Raw genomic sequence first — 17,570 nt, 5'->3', positions numbered from 1 at the left:
TCTGGTGCCCTTTTGAGGAAGAGACCTGCTCAGTCGTCCTTATCAACTTAGACCATGAAACCCAATATGGACAAGTTCAACAGAACCACCACAGACCGGCTGCCCATGCATGCTTCAGAAAAAAAAAAAAAACTTTAGCACATGGAAACCAGCTGAAGGTAATATGTGGGCTCTGAGGGTTTGTAGTCTCACCCTACTTCCTGTTCTCTCTACTTCCTATGTATGGATGAAAATTTGATCTCTCTGCTTCCTTATTGTCAGGTCAGCTTCATGCTCCTGCCGCTCTTCCTTCCCCATCAGGATGGATTCTATCTCTCTGGAACTGTGAACTACAAGAGCCCCTTTCTTCCCTGAGATTTTTCTTTTAAATCAGGGTGTTTATAGCAACAACAAAAAGGAAACTAATAGACCTGGATAGTTAATAACACACGCAGAGTTGAAGGATGAACAGGCACTGCCCAGGGCACTAACACTGTTATCCACTGAACTCAGAATGGATACTGATTTAGAGATGTTCACACATTAATTTTAATGCCATCAGAAGGAAACAGACAAGTTTCATAACTCTTGAGAATTCTTAAACATGACTACTACCAGTAAAACAGGACTTTAAATTTTTATTTTTGTATGTCAATGATTGAACCCAAACCCTTACACATAATAGGCAAATTTGTACCTTTAAGCTACACTCTGGTCCCAGTACACTTTCTCTTCAAGAAAGACTGGTCTGTCCCATACCAATACCAAGCATCTCTTGGTGGCAGTGATGATTTGGAGGCAGCCTCCAACTTCTTTCCCAAGACCTCAAACCCTTTGTTTATAACTGCCCAGGATTAGAGTTGAATTTATGTTGAAAATCTGAATTTTCCTGTAAAAGTTCAATCCCACATTTCTTCTCACGTGATTGAAATTCTTTTACTTTGATCATGTGAATGTCATGCCCCACCTATTTAAATATATATTGAAGAATATCATTTAAACGCATAATAATAGACTGCCAATATTAACATTGTAGTCTGGGTAACAACATCAATAGGATTATAATAAGAATTAGTAGGGATAGAATGTGTGCACATAATGACAAGCATTTCAGGATTATGTTCTTTGCTCTTTTTTAATGATAAAGACATTTTTAAATTATATTTGTATGTGTATTTTATCTGCATGCCTATGTATTATGTATTATAGGCCTGGTGCCCCCAGAGGCCAGAAGAAGGTGTCATATTCCTTGGAAAAGGAGTTGTAGGTTTTTGTGAGCCACCATGTAGACGGTAGAATTGAGCCCAGGTCTTGTGGAAGAGCAGCCATTATTGCTCTTAACTGCTGAGCCACCTCTCTAGCCCTCTCCCATCTGACTACTTTCATTTCTTGTAGTTTTTGAAAACAACATTCTCTACATAATTGTGATTGTCTGTACTGGAGAAATCCATAACTCAGTAAATATAAGAAAATTAATAATAGGACGATGTTCTTTTGAAATCTACTCCAGCGTGTTGGAAAAGGAGATTGTCATAATGAGACTTAGACTCTGCTTTGCTTCAGGGACTTGAGGTATATGGGATGGCGAGTGTTAGCTCCCTTTTTTCATTTTTCTTTTAGTCTCAAGAAAGCATTCTCAGCCTTCACTACTGACAAGTTGTTCTAATACTCCTGAGAAATCAGAAACCGTCTGATCTCCTTCTCTCAGAATTCATCTTTGTGGAAAAGAAAGCCTTGGAATAAAAAAACAGAAGTTGAGGGCTGTGTTTGAGTATGATTTTTTTCCTTTTATAAATTGATTTTATTGAGCTATATTTTTCTCTGCTCCCCTCCCTTCCTCTCTCCTCCCCTTTAATCCTCTCCGATAATCCTTATGCTCCCGATTTACTCAGGAGGTCTTGTCCTTTTCTACTTCCCATGTAGATTAGATCCATGTATGCCTCTCTTAGGGTCCTCATTGTTGTCTAGGTTCTCTGAGGTTGTGAATTGTAGTCTGGTTTTCTTTGCTTTATGTTTAAAAACCACTTATGAGTGAGTACATACAATATTTGTCTTTCTGGGTCTAGGTTATCTCACTCAAAATGATGTTTTCTAGATAAATCCATTTGCCTGCAAATTTCAAGATGTCATTATTTTTTTCTGCTTTATAGTACTCCACTGTGTAAATATACCACATTTTCCTTATTCATTCTTTGGTCGAGGGGCATTTAGGTTGTTTCCAGGTTCTGGCTATGACAAACAATGCTGCTATGAACATAGTTGAGTATATGTCCTTGTGGTACAATTGAGCATCCTTTGGATATATACCCAAAGGTGGTATTGCTGGGTCTTGAGAAAGGCTGTTTCCTAATCTTCTGAGAAATCACCATGCTGACATTTAAAGGGGTTCTAACAATTTGTATTACCACCAGCAATGCAGAAGTGATCCCTTTACCCCACATCCTTCGCAGCATAAGGTGTCTCATCAGTGTTTTTGATCTTGGCCATTCATACAGGTATAAGATGGAATCTCAGAGTTGTTTTGATTTGCATTTCTTTGATGGCTAAGAATGTTGAGCATTTCCTTAAATGTCTTTCAGCCATTTTAGATACCTCTGTTGAAAGTTCTCTGTTTAGGTCTATACTCCATTTTTTTTATAGATACATGGCTATCACCATGCACAAAACTCAAGTCCAAATGGATCAAAGGCCTCAACATAGAGCCAACCACACTGAACTTCATAGAAGAGAAAGTAGGAAGTATACTTGAATGCATTGGCACAGGGAACCACTTCCTAAATATAACCTCAGTAGCACAGATACTGAAAGAAACAATTAATAAATGGGATCTCCTAAAACTAAAAAGCTTCTATAAAGCAAAGGACATGGTCAACAAGACAAAACAGCAGCCTACAGAATGCGAAAAGATCTTCACCAACTCCACATCGGACAGAGGGCTGATCTCCAAAATATATGAATTCTTTTTCTTTTTTTACTGTTCACAAGGTCCTAGGTCCTGTAGATCCTCAGCCAGGCTCCCTTTTTAAATAAAAATTTGTAGAAGAGATAAATATGACTTCCCTGGGTGATCCACATTTGGTCTAAATATTGCAATATAAATTAACAGTCGTTCAGATATTTGATACTGGCTTCAAGATTGCATTTTGTTTCTTAGTGATATCCATATTTAGTAAATTCTACTGTGGGACACGGGTCTTCCCCATTCCTTATGTAAAGTGGTCATGAATATTACTCAATATCTGTTGAGTTAATGACATCCTGTGTGTGATTCACACTCATTTGCTGTATTAGCCTCAGCTCTAAAGACAGATTACTGAGGTTATATAAGTGTGTGTGTGTGTGTGTGTGTATATGTGTGTGTGTGTGTGTGTGTGTGTGTGTGTGTCTGTTATACTCTTTTGTCCTGGGCTTGGTCTTGGGCATATGGTAATCAAATTCAATTCCAGAAGAAGCAGGATTAATATCCACTCAAAGTACCAGATTAGCAAAGCCCCTGAGCATTGTAGGATTGCTCATTTCTCTAAATAACACAGACATGTTTTGTTTCCATCCCAATAATTCTTTTCCTGTGAGATATAATTTTGGATTTTCAGATTTCACATGCCTTCTTAATGAGACTTATCAGTACAGGCAGGAAGCACCTTTTATTTCTACCAACTCCCTAAATTATTAATATCCTCTGAAATGAGAAAGCATTGCCAAAGCTCCTTCTGTGGGAGAAGGGTTCTTCCTGGATGACAAAGCTAGGCTGGCCACACAAGACAGACAGATTGTATTTATGTTTTTCTCATTTAACTATGTCATGAGTGTTCAGAGTAATGTTGGCCACTATGCATCCAGATACCATAACTTTCCTGACCACAGAATTCAACAGGGTAATGATCCTTAGCAGGTCTGAGGTTCGTCCCACAGTATTTACATGATTTTTCATGACTAACACATAACTCTGCCTCCAGCTGGCTTATGTATAAAACAAGTAGGTCATCCATTTACTGAGTTGATCCATTGACTCAGTAGGTCAATACTATTGTGGGTGCAAGGAAAACAGAAGCAGGTGAAAGTATGCAGAAATGTTTGAACACTCAGGTTATTTTTTTGAACTTTGAAATATTACATATATGCTATTTTATATATTCATATTAAATGTTGTCTTTGTTTCATTTCTCTATTGCTGCAACAAAATGCCAACCAAAAACAAGTTGGAAAAGGAGAAGAAAAAGATTACTTGGCTTACGGTTACAGCAAGTTACTGAGGAAATCCAAGACAGAAACCCAAGACAGAAACTAAAAGCAGAAAGATGTGTGTGTGTGTGTGTGTGTGTGTGTGTGTGTGTACACTTAATGGCCTAATTTCCATAACTCCTTGTCAGCCAGTTTTCTTATACAGTCTTGGACCAACTGGCCAGGAGTGATGCCACCCACAGTGGGCTAGGCCCTCCCTTATCAACCGGCAATTAAGAGAATGCCCCATAGACACTCTGACAGGCCAATCTGATGGAGGCAATCCTCCAACTGAGGTTCCTCTTTCCCATGTGGCTTAGGTCATGTCAAATTTACAAGACAGACTAACCAGTGCATGCACCCTTACAGACACACCTGGAGGTCTACACAAGTTACCTCCCAGGTGTAGTCAGAGGCTGCTCATTCATTTCCGACTGCCCTGTTCTGCTAACCCACTGGCTGAAACAGCTTTTTTCATTAACCAATAAAAGCAACACATAGACAGAAGGACTTCCCACACCACCCAAGAGTTTCTCAGCCTAGTCAAGCAGAGAATAAGCGTCATAAATGCCACCTCAGTAAAGACCTCTTTGCCCCCCTGTGCATCCTTCTTAAAAACATAGCCCACCTTCACTGTCTGTCCCTCACACTCTCCACTTGGCTTCTTTGCATGTGTTTCCATCTGACATGATGGGTATTTATTTCAGTGTGGTCCATCTCACTTTATTAGACAATAATAGTATTGGAATTTTTGCTCTTCTCATTGCTGTGTCCTTGGTGGCAGACACATGCTCAATATTTTCTAGTGGATGAGTAATACCACATCCTATTATTCTGTGCTACTTTGTGGCTACTGCAGAGGTGCATGGACAGGCCCACAGCTGAGATAGAGCTGCAATGTAGAGAAATGATCATTTCTTCCTGCCTTGTTCACAATGGCAGAATGAGCAACAGAAGAATTGGATCCCTATTTTAGAGTGCCATCTCATGGACAAAGAGCAGCTTCAGCTTTTAACACTGAAGCCCTGATATGCTCAATCCTGTCTGTCTGTCATCTATCTATCTATCTATCTATCTATCTATCTATCTATCTATCTATCTATCTAGCTATCTAGCTATCTAGCTATCTAGCTATCTAGCTATCTAGCTATCTAGCTATCTAGCTATCTAGCTATCTAGCTATCTAGCTATCTAGCTATCTAGCTATCTAGCTATCTAGCTATCTAGCTATCTAGCTATCTAGCTATCTAGCTATCTAGCTATGTTCTATATATCTATTCATCACTATATCACATTACTTCACAGCATTATTAGAAGTGATACAGCTATAATACAGGAATAAGGTTTCTTATGCCCTGCATATGTGCATCAAGGTGTTCTTACTGCTTTCTTGTTCTCCACTGAGCTCATAATAAACAATAAAAGCTGAGAGACACAGAGGAGAGCTAGATTGCTTGGCATCTGGGTTCCCTTCTTTACCACAAGAAATGGGGATATTAGGAAATACCTAGAACATTTCATCTTGCTATCGAACTAACAAATGGTTAGCAAAGTGGTAGGGAATAAATATAAACTATGTAAATAAAAATAAATACATAAAATATAAACATTTGTGATTGCCATGTTTATTTTTATAATCATTTCTTTTAATTTTGAAATTATAATGTACTTACATTATTCCACTTCCCCTTTTCTTTCCCGCTCCAAACTCTCCTGTATACTCATCCTTTCTCTCTTTCAAATTCATAGCCTTTTGTCATTAGTTTATTTTCTTATAAACGAACTTACAAGAAGCAATGAAAATTAAATGAACTTACTTTAACCTAAAATGGGTTTTTATGGTGTGACTGAAAGGAATATTGTCTAACATACTGAAACCTATTTACTTAGGTCATATAAATCAAAGTATTAAATGACAACTTTAACACACACGCCTCAGACTAATATTTTGTCTTTAATGAGAAGCTGATCCAATCAGAAAATGAGCCTCCTCTAGCCACATAACAGAAAAACTCATAGATCATCTTTTTAGATAAGCTTCAAATATGGGTTTTTTTTCCACAGACATCCAACTTAACCAATTTTAGAACTGTATTAAATATCAGAGTACCTAGTAGATGAATTTAGTGTTTTTCTTGTCCTGTCTTCTTGGGGACACTATGGCCTGATGAGGAGTGTTGAGGCTAACAATAGTTACTGCCTTTATTACAAAGACCTCAGATGGAGGCAGGCAGCTTGCCAATCCCCTCCCTGCCTGGTCTCCTTCAGTACCATTTTGCAGGTGAGTATACAGAGTAAACAGCTCTTTCATGAGATCACACCTAGGAAGTACTTGAACTGGAGCATCAACAAATAACCTGAAGGCTCACACAACAGACACAATGGTTTTCTGCACACAAGAGAGAGAGATACAGAACCCATAAACTGTTCGTTCTGTCCAAGAAACCACAAGCCTCCGCAGCACCAGCCCCACACTGAAGGCCTGGAAGCTTCCAGAAGAGTCTCTTATGTTATGTCCAGGCTAAAAGGTCAAAACTTCCCTAAGGTGGGAAGGCAGCGGGAGGGAGTGTGCTCACTCGTGTGCGTGGAGCCTACCTGCATCATTTTTTCCTCTTCTCCCAACACCTCACTATCCAATATTTCAGACTACTAAAGACACTCACATTCAAGGTAGGTTTTCCCTCCTAAGTTACTGTCTGATGTCTCGGTCATCTCTGAAAACACTTCATTGATACTTCCAAAAGTACACGTTACTAGGCCTTGGCATTTTCAGTCCCCTCAAGCTGATAATCAAGACCAACCACAAGTCCCAAATCCAAAGGCCCTTGAGTAGGAGACATTGGCTCACACTCTATGGCAACAGATGTGGGAATTAAGGACGGTGATGTTATAAACAGAAAACACTGGGGTGCAAAGGTATCCACACACGTATCCAGGAAGCAAAGGAGCACGTTCATGACGGAGTGAAGGCCTATCTATAGGACGCCCAGTGTGGTCTGTGTCTGATACTTAGCTGGCAGTTAAAACATGCTAGACACTATTATTTTTTATAACTTCCAACCACCAAAGTTTCAAACTTTCTTTATTGGACTGAGAATAAAGAGTCAAGAAATAGCCCAATTCTCCTAGTCCCTTTCATCAGCTGTGATGAGAATATGATTTTTTTTCTCTTGTGCCAAGCAGATGGTGGAAATTAAATGTCCTTGGAGCATTACTGTTTCATCCGAGCCATGAATCAAACTTTTTTTCTCCAATATCACTTTCATAAATCTTGAATATAAAATATTCACAAATTGACTTGGTTTTGGTCTTTAGATTTGTAACATAAAAATGTTATAATATTCTATACACCTTTTTCTTCAATCATACATTATGCTCTTGAGGTAAGATTTGGAAAAGGTGCGTAATGAAAGTGGGGAAAAAAAGGAAATAAGGACCTATTTAGTTTTGCAAGGGAAAGGGGCATGGAAAGAAATAGTCTATAAAGTTGTTATGAAAAATCAGTACACCACCGCCTTCCAGAAGCCCTCTGAATGTGCCCAAATGTAGCCCACATTGACTGGAGGGAGACTGAGAATTTAACCTAATTACCTGCCACAGATTGTTGGGAAATGATTTGTATGGCACAAAAACCATGAAATTGATTTTCCCATCCACTGGCATTTACCTGGCCAGTGGATAGGTATGTGCTGTGTTTGGGGGTTTCTGAGTGGGTTTGGGGGAAGGGTACATAACCTTCCCATGTGGTTAAAATGGTCAGCTTGATAGAATCACCCAGAGACAAGTCTCTAGGTGTTGATTCCATTAGTGGAGGCGGGAAGACCCACCTTAAACACGCAATGTGACCAGCTGCCTCATATTCTTGCTGCCATGGCTCCCTCCCTGACCCAATGATGGACCATACTCTGAACTGTGAACCAAAATAAACCCTTGCTTCCATAGTGGCCTTCACTAGGACATTTTATCACAGCAACGGGATAGTAACTAATATGCTGTCTTCTTGCATGAGTACACAGGAAACCTTTCTGATGCTGGCTCATCACCACCCACATCGGAGGTGGTCACTCCTCAGCCTCACACAAGGGAAAGTTCACGTCATCATGGCCTCAACTCCATATTTCTCATTGGATGTTGGACCACACTTTAATTTCTATCCTTCTCAGAATGATCCCTGTGAGTTCAAAGCCAGCCTGGTCTACGGAGCAAGTTCCAAGATGGCCAGGACTACATAGAGACCTGGGTCAAACAAACAAAACCAAGACTGATCAACCTGTTCCTAACTAAAGATGCTGGTAGAGGAATGTGGAGTCAAAGGGATTTTGTTATTGTGTGGTTATTTGGATTCATGCTATATATTCTTTTTTTCTTAAAATATTTTATTTTTATCTATGTGTACGTGCGCCTCTGTGTTTCTCTGTTTGTCTGTCTGTCTCTCTGTTTTTCTTCTCTATGTGTTCATCATATATTTAGGATCCTGCAGAAATTGTGAGTAAGGACCAGATGCTCTGGATTTAGAGGCTACTGGGAGTCACCCGACTTGGCGATAGAAACCCAACTGTGAGCCTCCACAAGGGCATGCGTGCTCTTCATTTTGGAGCTTCTCCCTCCAGTCCTAAATGGTGCCTCACCAAATCCCCTTCCCACAGAGAATTGTGCAGCTGAAGCAGACAATGTGTCACAGCCTCTAACTGACCTTTGTCAGCGAAACCTGTATCTGCATGTGTTCAAACCATGTGTGCTTTTTCTAGAACCCAGATTTAGTGTTCTTTATCCAAGCAATGTTCTGAGCATTGAAAGGAAATTCAAACACAACCATAGGGACACTATAGACTTTTTATTTATTTTGCTTTGTAAAATAAAGACTTGAATATTTATATTTGCTAATAGATCTATGTTCATTGGGGTTCTGTTAAAATATTTCCTTTGGTAAATATGGGACTGGAATGAGCAGAGTGGTCATAACTAATTTATACATGCTTGTGTGCCTGCACGCATGCACGCACTCACACACACACACACACACACACACACACACACAGAGAGAGAGAGAGAGAGAGAGAGAGAGAGAGAGAGAGAGAGAGAGAGAGAGAACGCTTTGGGCAAATTCATAAAATCAAAAGTTCTACTAAAGAGCTAGACACCAGATATAGTTTCAGTGGTCTATGAGGAATTAATTCTTTAGCCAAGGCTCCTAAGTGGCCTCTTGGTGGCAAATGACATGTCAAAAAGCCTTTATTTGTGTTTTAGAGTCTATCCCCAGGAGATTGACATTTGAAAACCATGAATTCTGATTACATCTAAAAAAAAAAGATGCTTCCTCTTATGTGTCTTTTCAGCCTTCCTCCAAGTGAGGTCCCTGGGTTAGCCCAGTCCTGGGAAATCTTGAGCACATGGAGCATCCTACTGAATCTGAGGCTCTCGGGTGAGCCTGGTCTTCTCTTTTAAAAACTTGCTTCATGAGTCTGATCAAGGCTGATAATGTAAGAATGCAACTTTCTATGATTTACCTTATTTGCTCGCTTCCTGGATCAGTTTTAGTTAAGGGTCATTGGGAGAGATTTTCAAGCCTCCAAGGTTCAGGCTGTTGCCAAGACCATGTAAGCCTGCTCTCAGTAAATTCATATCACACCAAGAAATTCTAATGCATAGTCAGGTTTGAAAACCTCTGACCAAACTGAGTTCTTTAACTATGGGTTACATGTTGTGCTGGATAGTCTTATGTCAACTTGCCACAAGCTAGAGTCTTCTGAAGAGAGGGAACCTCAGGTGAGAAAATGCCTCCCCAGCTATAAGGCATTTTCTTAGTTAGTGATAGATGCAGGAGAGCCCAGTCTGTTGTGGGTGGGGTCATCCCTGAGCTGGTAGTCCTGGGTTCTAAAAGAAAGCAGTTGAGCAGGCCAGGGGAAGCAAGCTAGTAAGCAGCACCCCTCCATGTCCTCTGCATCAACTCCTGCCTCCAGGTCCCTGCCCTGTTTGAGTTCCTGTCCCGACCTCCTTTGAAGATGAACAGTTATATAGAAATGTGTGAGCCAAACCCTTTCCTCCCCAACTTGTGTTTTAGTCATGATATCTCATTGCAGCAATAGAAACCCAAACAAGGGCACGTGGGTTTTATAATCACTGATTGACAGATGGGAAGACTGAGATGTTAGGTAGTCCAAAAGCAAACATGAGGCAGAGGCAGGATTAAAACGCACTCAAGCCAGCCTGCAGTCCTGCAGTCTTGGGTCCATTATGTAATCATGGCTTCCATGATAAAGCAATGATCCCACAGAGCTAATTCAAACATCCACAGTCACTGAGCAACTTGATGGTTCATCTTCACTGTCAGCTTGATGAGATTTTGAGTCACTATGGAAACCCACTTCTGGGTGTGCCCAGGAGGGATTTTCTAGAAACCATTACCTGAACTTGGAAGACCCACTCTGAATGTGGATGCCACTATCCCCTGGGCTGAGGTCCAGAAATGAATTTAAAAAGCAAAACAAAATAACAGCAACAAAAACAAACAAACAAAAAGTGTGCCAAGCACTGGCATTCATTTTTCTGTTTCCTTACTGCAGATGCAATGTGGCCAGCTGCTTCAAGCTGTAGTCACTGTAGCTCTGCAAATCCCTTTAACCCCAGAGCCAAAATCAGCTTTCCCTTCTTTGCATTGCTTTTGTCACATACTTTTGTCACCACAATGAGAAAAGCAACACATTCAAGCTACAGATGTGGCAGGAAGATGCTCCAACAGCTAATGCTTACTGACAAGACAAGAACCAGCTTGGCTTGGTCTTGTGTGACCAGACTAGTTCTTGCATATGGCAACAATGAAGAGGTGAGTGAGCCGCTATGATCTTGAGTCACAAATCACTTCTCCAAAAGATGAGAACCCTGTGCCCAGCAGCTTCCCTTCTGCACGACATTGGCCATTAAGAGACACACAGAGAACAGGGCTCCTCCCTCAGTCCTTGTGTTGGAGAGAAGCTTCCTGAGTTCATCCCTCTGACAAGCTGATGTGAGAGTCAACAGCAGTCTGCCTGCCTGAACACGGTCTCCCAGTATTTCTAGGGTTATACCATAGCACAAGGATCCACAGAGAGCTAGTTTTTCCCGACCCTACCTTGGGAGAAACAACATACTACTTCAAGAAGACCCCTTTAAAGGATCTGAGACTGGGAAAGGGGGGGGAGCTTTAACTGCGCTGCAGAAATGACCGCTGAGCCATGTGAAAAGCAAACAGAATGGACAGAGAGTTACCAAGACAGTGAGATTCAACCAAGAAGGAGTGATGAGCCTCTGGTCTGAAAGCAGCATTAGCTGCAGTATCTAGGAACTTGTGTTTTATGAGAGGCTTCTCACACCTTGACACACTTCCCCATGGCCCTGGGGTGCAGAACAGTTCTCTAGCTACCGTTTATCAGGTCTCTGACCAGCCAATGAGAATGCAGTGACAGCAGCTCATCTCTTATGTGGCTCAGTAATCTCCCACGCTAGAACACCCCCGAAGCCTCCTCCCTCCTAGACAGACAACTAGACCATCCGCCATCTGTTTCATAGCATGAGTTCTCACTTCTGATGGAGCCACTTCTTTTTGTTTTATTCAACAATTACACCTTTAAACTTTAACATTATTCTTTATTTTTTTTTTAATTTTACTTATCTAGTCTTCAAAAATTTTATGCATTTGTATGGTATAGCCCTATGATATATCCACCCCACTCGAGTTTCTCCCAGGCCCCTCTATAATCCCCTCCCAACTTCACATTCTCTTAAAAACAAAACATATCATCTACTTAGTCACATCGCAGCTTCCTGTATGCTCACGGCTGTGGGGCTCATTCTTTGGAGAATGGAGAATACAAGAGAGGCCACAACCCTGAAGAAAATTAGCTCTCCTTCCCCAGAACCCATCAACTGCCAATATCTCTCCGCCCAGAGTAGGGTCTGTGAGGTCCTCCCTCCTCCATGGTGCAGCTTCTTGACTTGTACAGGCAAACATAGCTGCTGCATGTTCCTGAGTGCAGTGGTACTGTCGTGATGAGACTTACATGGCTTTGCAGGAGTCCTCCCAGCCTCTGGCTATTACCACCCTTCTGCTCCCTCTTCACTGTGTTCCCTGAGCCCTGTAGGAACGAATGATAGAGATGTCACATTGGTGGCAGAACACTGTGTGAAGCCTTAGTAGACCAGGTGGCCTGGATAGTTTGCTAATGTTCAGCAGCAGTGATTGAGAGAGAAGAGTAACAGGAAAGACTTAGCTTGTGAGCCTGCTCAAGTTGACGGACCCTGCAATCTCGTCCCTCAGTAGAAACAGGATTGCTGCCACCCCACCCACAATTCACACGGTGATAATCTTATTTTCAATGTGACCGATATATCTAAAAATAAGACCGGTAAGAGGTAATTAAGGTTACGTGAGGAAGGATTAAGCACTAGTCTGATGAAGTCGTTGTCTTTACAAAAAGATGCTAGAACAATCTTTCTCCACCCCCACCCCCATGAGGACACAGCGAAATGTCTGCTGCTCAACAACCTGGAAGAGAGCTTTCTCCAGTGTCTGTGCTATCCACTACTTTAGTAGGGAAAAATATGGCGGAGCCATCAAGCCTGTGGTATTTTGAGTTTGGTCAGCATCAAAACAGACTGCGAAAATGGATGGGCAGAGCTCACATCATAGATAAAAGGATCAGATCTGTTCTCTAAGTTTGATTCTCTGCACACAAATACTCACTCGTTTATCTTTCCATCGTACATGTTGTTTTCTGCTCACAGACCCCAGCTAATGACCAAATGCCTTGCACCTAGGACAGCTGGTAGAGCTGAGAACTGCCCCTCTGTTTCCGATGGAGTCTAACAGCCCCAAGATCCTGTGCTGGTTTTGATGAAATGTAAGAAATATTTTTGTAGAGGGAATAGGTTGAATAGCATTCCTCTTCATGTATTTTTAAATTGACATTAAACTATTCTATTTATTTCTGCTCCTTTTTAAATAAGACTATTTTCTTATTCCATGTCTGTACAAATAGACCCACCACACAGTTTGAGATTATGTATAACATTATATTCTCTGATCATACATTATTCTTCTTAAAAACAATTCTTCCACACTTAGACACCTAAGCATATACTGTTAACCACTGAAAATAAATATATAACCAATACCATTGACAACATGGCTTCTGCAAGGTCACATATGGTCTTCCAGAGGGACTCACGTGGGTCATATAACAGTATCATTTCAGAAGGTTGCTCTAAATTGCAGTCTCACTGACAATATGAGAGAAAATTTGCTCATTTTGTTACATAATTTGGGAAGGTCTTTGTAGGAAAAGTGACCCAAAGTAAGAAGAAAAGTTTCCTTAAACAGGACCCATGCCTACTCTCCACCTCCCTGATTTATAACCTGATGACCTGAACCCATAGCTTGCCCACCTGGCTACAGGTGCTGACCAGCTCAGCACAGGCTTAGATCTCTAAAGTGCTTTGTGGAAGGAGGGCCAGAGAGAACACAGGTCCATCATCTCCCCTGCCTTTGGCTTCTGGCCACACTCCTGGCACCCATTGAGAGCTGTAGCTCCTCTAAGTGTATGGCCCATCACCAAGTTGGTCAAGTTGAGTTATATACCCCCTCCCCCAATGCCTGGCTTACCTCAGACAAGCATAGCTCCCAGGCATTGTATTGTCTCCTCTTGTAATGCTCCCATGGGTAAATAATTCCCATATCATTTCAGTCAAGCGATTTCAAATGAAAGTCTGCTATTTGCGGGGACTCCGACTAATGAAGTTGGACACGGTTCTGTAGCACATCAACATTTAATGTGCAGTGTTGTTGAAAGTCTGTGGAAGGAGATTAATTTGTTTAGGCTAATTTGAACAACACACACCCTCACATCTACAGACTCCTGGAATTACATTACTCTCAACACCGGACTTTCTTCACTGGGTGAGCTATGGAGAAAATTGCCAACTATGCAGTTCAACTTTTTACGAAGACAAGAATGAATGATCAGGAAATGATTACTCCATGCAGTGTTTCCCCTTTACTGAGTTATATTTAACAAACACAAACTCAGAAAATTATCCAGTGTTTTAATTGTGGGACTTTTACATTGATATGGTTTACTTTTCTCTGCAGGATGTTCTTAACCGCAGCACTCTTGCTTAAATATCCACAGGGTTATCTTCAATGCAAGTGTGCTTTAAAACAAGTGCATTTTAGTGTATGTACTGTTGGGACCCCCAGGCCAGTGCCTTAGAGAATGTACTCAGAGGTCATGGACCCTGGGGAAGAATTTGGTGCTACTATCCTACCAAGTACACATGTGACAAGCTGTCCTCACAGACATGAATGCATCTCTCACCCCAATAAGGAAACGTCTTTTGACAGAGACACCCAACTGGACAGTGTGAAGGATAAGGAACTTGGAAGTGCTCAGGGTCCCAATAAGATGTCTGTATCACATCTCTCCCCACAAACTCAGGGATCATCACGGGGGATGGGACTGAAAAGTTCTAAGAGCCATAAGGAGTGGATGTCTGCAGTGAAACAGTATTTGCTGGACACAACAGCTGGAGCCTTTGTACGTGAGCTCACAGAGTCTGTAACTGCAGACACAAGACCTATATATGACTAAGTCAGACAAAAGCCTAGCATGGATCGGGGAGGGGCACCTGAAGTCCCACCCCTTAGCTGAGGAACTGTTGGAAAACAATGGCTTCCGGGCAACTGCTGGAAAGTCTGCTTTCACTGCCCAGCAGATGATCCTATGCTATTGTGTCTGCAGACAGCACTAAGTGAATTCAGGGGCTTTAAAAATAGACTAATAAAGTTGAGAGGGTAAAACAGTGGGGAGGTAGAGGAAGAAATGGAGTTGAGGGGATGGGATAGAACTGATTAAAACACATTATATGCATTTATGAAATTCTCAAAAATTAAAAATATGTATTTTAAAAGTTCCAGATGTCCTGAAACTCTTTATGTGGTTAGGTTGACCTTAAACTCATGGAGAATCACATCACCAACCTCTGCCTCCTGAATGCTGGGATTAAAAGCATAGACCAATGCCAAATAGTATGCCCTACTGGGGATATTTAAATATGCTATTTAGCCTTTTGCGTTGAACTTTCTGGTTATTTATGTTTTTAGGTTTAACTTCCCACTGCAGTCTTTACTGTCTGCTACAGTTGAAGAATAAGATGGATTTTATGCCACAAGCTGAATGCATCCCCAAAGCTCTATAACAGAAGTTATCCTGATGACCAGGTTGGCAACTATTAGAATTCTGTGATCGATTATTAATGTCTGCCTGGTATATAAAAATAGGATAGATTCTATGTGTACTGTGGACAGACTTCCTAGATCTGGGAAGATTAGGTTAAATGTCTACACCTTCTAGGTTTCACATTGAAATTTGAAACACAGAATTATAATTCTGTGAGGTTTAAAGTCTCTTGAGAATAAATGTGATTGTTTCCTGCTGCATCCAGGCATGACCATTTACAGGAAAAGAATGGTTTTCTGAATCTCTGATAATTATTTCTCCTGTCATATGATTTTTTGCAGATTCATGCTCCAAGGCATCATCAACTTCAGTCTTTGTTTGAGGCTGTGTGCAGAGGACTGTATGGCTATTGGTTTCAGAATGAACAAACTAGGTGCAAATGGACATTTTGTGCTTTTGTGTGGGCTAGAATGGGCAAGGTGATTTGCATAGAGTTTTCTGCTCAGCTATGTACAAATGACTTTAACTAATTGATCCATTCTGTTCTGGGCCGAAATGTTTACAGGGAAGCTATGCACTGCGAATCCACTTCAGGATCCAGAAATCGCATTCTACATAGGGTAGGATTAACCCAGGTGCTATGGCAATGCCATTGCGTGTGCTCACCGTGGGGCAAGTGACAACCCTTCTAAGGTCCCCAAACAAGCATCTTCCACAAACTTATTTCTGCAGTAACCAGAAAGCAGGGCTAATATTCTTTGTGATTTCCCGAGAAATATAAAACACAGCAGAATTGATCCCAGCCATCAGAGTTGAGACAGTTAACACATAAGAGAGGAAGAATATGTTGCAAGGTCCGCTGGGATAACATGCTGTCAGGAAAACCTGTCCTGACACACAGCTTCCTGAGAGAGAACCAGGAAGCATTCTCAGATAGGCAAGTTTTGAAGAGAAATTGTTGTTCTTCAGCCGTTAACAGAATTCTGGGTGTTTCCGTGGTAAGAGCGGGACATGGCACATCTTCTGAGATGCCATCATAACATTAACATTTATGATGTACTTTTAAATCAGCCAGGGTAGCCACCTCCACGTCAGCTAATATCGTGTTGTCTGGTTGGGGGGGTGAGTGCTGACTGTGGAGGCAAAGGGATAATGGGAAGGGGGTTCAGCTACTGTGCTATACTACAGCTTCTCTAAAGGGTTCTCAGGGCAGGGTTTTCCTCACAGAAAAGTACCCTCACTGTTAGGAGACCTGGAGTCTCGAAAATCCACGTGCCCACACCCATGTATCACTATCTCCTGACCTTCTAGCCTGCTCTCCACCGTCCACAGAACGTCTCTAGCTTCCCTGGTTTCAAATACAAATGATGTTCATGGCTTTAAATTCATTTCTTCACTCTTCACTTTCCTTGATGGCACCAAGACATCATCAGCTTGGTGGAGCTAAGAAACGCCGAGGGCATTAATGGACACACCTTGGGTGAGTCTGCAAGGACATTTTCAGGTACAACTACCGGGAAAGCAGGGAGGAGAGTTGCATGCAGCACTGCATGGGCTGAGAGCTGGCAGAGCCAAAGTAGAAGAAAATGACCGGTGAGCACCGCACATCTGTCCCACTTCCCTGCTTTCTGTTTCGAGCGAGCCACACTGCAAGTCGCCCTTGCCACCATGATTTTTCTCTATGTGATGGACTATATTTAATCTGTGAGCCCAAATACACTTTCTATTTTTCCTTTGTGTGTGTGTGGGGGGGGGCAGGTGGTGGGAGCAGTGTGGGTGTCAAATGTGGACAGTGCCTTTGGAGGTCAGAAAAGGGTGCTGGCTTTCTGGAACTGAAGTGACAGACAGTCTAAGCCACCATCAGGTACTGGGAATCAAACCTTTTCCTTTTCCTTTTCCTTTTCCTTTGGAAAAGCAGCCAGAGTTATTAACTACTTAGCCACCAACTATCTGGCCTTATCATCTTCTGATTTTTAAAACAATTTGTCATACAGCTCTGAGAAACAGACACTGTGATTTCAGTCCTTGGCTGTGACCTATGTGCCCTGTGGTGATACACTGGCTAGGTTTGGGGAAGAAGTGGTGCCCAGAGTTCCCCACTGTGAGCTCAGTGTAGCTCCAGGGTGTGTGTTCTGACAACAGGTTGACTTGCCTTCATTC

Source organism: Alexandromys fortis, unplaced genomic scaffold, assembly GCF_014885135.2.
Source record: "Alexandromys fortis isolate MF-2015 unplaced genomic scaffold, M_Fortis_MF-2015_v1.1 scaffold_56, whole genome shotgun sequence".
Lineage (NCBI taxonomy): Eukaryota > Metazoa > Chordata > Mammalia > Rodentia > Cricetidae > Alexandromys > Alexandromys fortis.
Note: the sequence above shows the minus strand (reverse complement) of the source record.